Genomic DNA, 3,111 nt, shown 5'->3' with positions numbered 1-3,111 from the left:
TCTTGTTTCAGTGTGTTTGCAATTGGTGATTATGCAGCATTCAAGATGACTGACCTTTCAATGTTAGCTCTGGGACTGTTTACAGACTTTGGGCTAAGATTAGCAAACAATACTTGGAGTATAAAGTGGATGACAGAGAGGAAGGGTCATATGATACTGAAGACTATTTAGATAAAGTGAAAGTAGTGAAATAAAGCATTCCGCTATGTGTTACTGAATAGTATTTGCTTTTTATTGGTCTTCGGTGTCAGTGTAATTGTGAACATTCTGTTTTAATTCCTGTATTGCATTAAACACTTCATCTGAACAATCTTTTCTTTTGGTACAAATATAAAGCCAGTTTGCTCTAAAAACCATTGCTTGCAAATGGTTTAAACTTACTGGCCTTGACTCAAATTTGTTAATAAGTTAAATGAAACAAATTTATAATGGGATATAAAGGAAGGTGTTGAGCACACTTTCTTTTACGTACAATGAAATTAATAAAACTCCTGGCAAAGCCAAGCATGCAGATGTTACAGGGAGTAACTGTGTTGTATTCTTCTCTCAGAAGTTTCTGCTGTCCAGTAATCTTGTATCTTACTTCAGCAGTAAGTAAATAGATCAAATACTGCTGATGCACAGTACTGGGTAAAGTTCAAGAAAATCTTAGTTGGCAGGCCTCTCTGCCTCTGGATCAAAGTCTCATAGATACAGCAACATAGAAGTTGCCCACCAAGCCACTCTTATTACTCCCCCTCCTCAACAGGACAGGAGGAGAAAATAACATGGTGGACAGAGCCAGTTTCAGCTGACTCCAAGATGGACCTGCTGCTGGCAAAAGCTGAGCCCATCAGTGAAGTTGCTGGTGCCTCTCTGATAATGTTTAAGAAAGGGTTAAAAGAAAAAAAGCTGTGCAGCAGCTGTGAGAGGGAGGAATGAGGTAAAAATGTGAGAGAAACCACCCTGCAGACATCAAGGTCAGAGAGGAAGGAAGGGGAGGAGGTGTTCCAGGTGCCAGAGCAGAGATTCACCTGCAGCCAATGGTGAAGCAGGTTGTCCCCCTGCAGCCCATGGAGGATCATGTTGGAGCAGATATCCACACTGCAGCCTGTGGAGAGCCTGTGTCAGAGCAGACGGATATGCCCTAAAGAAAGCTGTGACCCCATGGAGAGCCCATGCTGGAGCAGGTTTTCTGTCAGGACCTTTGATGGTGTGGGGGATCTGCGCTGGAGCAGTCTGTTCTTGAAGGACTGCACCCTGTGGAAAGGACCCATGCTGAAGCAGTTGTTGAAGAACTGCAGCCTGTGGGAAGGACTGACATTGGAGCAGTTTGTGAAGGACTGTCTCCCATGGGAGGGACCCCACACTGGAGCAGGAGAAAAAGTGTGAGAAAGGAGAGGCAGAGATGAAGTGTTATGAACTGACAGCAACCCCCATTCCCCATCCCCCTGCACCCCTCAGGGAGGGGGAGGTAGAAGAGTTGGAAATGAATGAGCCTGGGAAGAAGGGGGGGGGAGATGGTTTTAGTTTTGGTTTTGTTTCTCACTGTCCTACTCTGTTTTTAATTGTCAATAACTTGAATTAATTTTCCCCAAGTCAAGTCTGTTTTGACCTTGACAGCAATTGGTGCATGATCTCCCTGTCTTTATCTTGAGCCATGAGCTTTTTTTTTTTCATGTTATTTTCTCCTCCTGTCCTGTTGAGGAGGAGGAGTGATAGAGTGGCTTGGTGGGCAACTGGCAGCTAGCAAAGGTCAACCCACCACACTGGGCTAGACATGAAGTTTTGGTAGAATAACTTTTAAGATTATTTATGTAAGCAGGGTAGCCCCATACACTATGGGAGATAAGTGGCTGATGGTATGTAGGATAGGTGGTTTGCTTCCCCTTCCATCTACCCCCCAAAAATGGATCCTAGGGTCCAAGAAGTGACACAGCATGCTTGTAGCAGGCTAAAAGGAAAGGGCAGTGTCTGGCTGTAATATTCTTTCTATTTGCAGTAAAGGTATAAACAAGTGAAATGAAGCATCACAGAAATATACTTGTGACCAGAGAAACATCATGGATGAGTCTTAGCTCTAGCTAGCTGTGTCAAGTGCAAATTTCTATGGCTTTCAGTAGGTATCTTGTCAGTCAGTCTTCCCCTTCTCTATCTTTCAAATCCTAGACACTTCTGAATAGGAATCAAATTCCCCCAAGGGCTGAGTCCCAGCAGTTCAGCATATTCCTGCCACATGAAACTTAGAAAATCTATTCTTCTGTCTCCCACCCTATGGAAACATCAAGAGGAAAGCTAATATTGGAGATAATCTGAAAAGACATGGCCAAGGATGGATAACACAAATTCAGCATTTTGAACATGCTAGAGCTCTTTGGAACTTGCTTCTGATTCCTCTTTACAGAGAAGGCTTGTTAGGTGTTAAATTAAAGCAGAGGGAAAAATAAAATATTTTAGTTTAAAGCTACGTATTTTGCTATTGCTTTCAAGTTTCAAAAAACTTCCTTTGAATTATCTTTGCTTGTGTCTGAACAGTTGAAGTAGCACTATCTGAGCTTAGGAAATATGTAATAAAATTCAAGGTTGAATGATGAGTTGGTCAGCTGATTTAAATTTTTTAAAATCAACATTTCTAAAGAGATTCAATCATGATTACCAAATGCCTAATCATTTTGGACTGTACCTTACTGAAACTAATATTTTAGAAAACATTATATTGTAGTCATTATCAGTATATTCTGTGGTTATGCTGTCTGGAAGTAGCTAATGTTAGGTTTATTACTGAACTGGATCCTTGAAATAATCTTTGTACAGACAGTAGAAAAACAACTATCATTTACAGCATTTTTTCCCTACGCTATTATTCAGGGGTTAGCTTACCCTTAGCAATTATTATGATACCTTAGATAAGTGAAAACATAATGACTTTACTAGCTGCAGACTATTATACTACTACATACATTTCTGTTTTGGAATGCAGTGGGGAAAATATTTAAGTTTTTTGTCTTTAGCCAGAACTCCTTAAAGATAGAGGTTCTCTTACCTCTTCAATATATTATGCAATGCACAAAGCCAGGGAATCCTGTCCTAGAAACAAAACAAGTTGGTTCAAAAATGTTTATGAACTGTATT

Source organism: Haliaeetus albicilla, chromosome W, assembly GCF_947461875.1.
Source record: "Haliaeetus albicilla chromosome W, bHalAlb1.1, whole genome shotgun sequence".
NCBI lineage: Eukaryota > Metazoa > Chordata > Aves > Accipitriformes > Accipitridae > Haliaeetus > Haliaeetus albicilla.
This window is presented reverse-complemented; position numbering follows the sequence as displayed.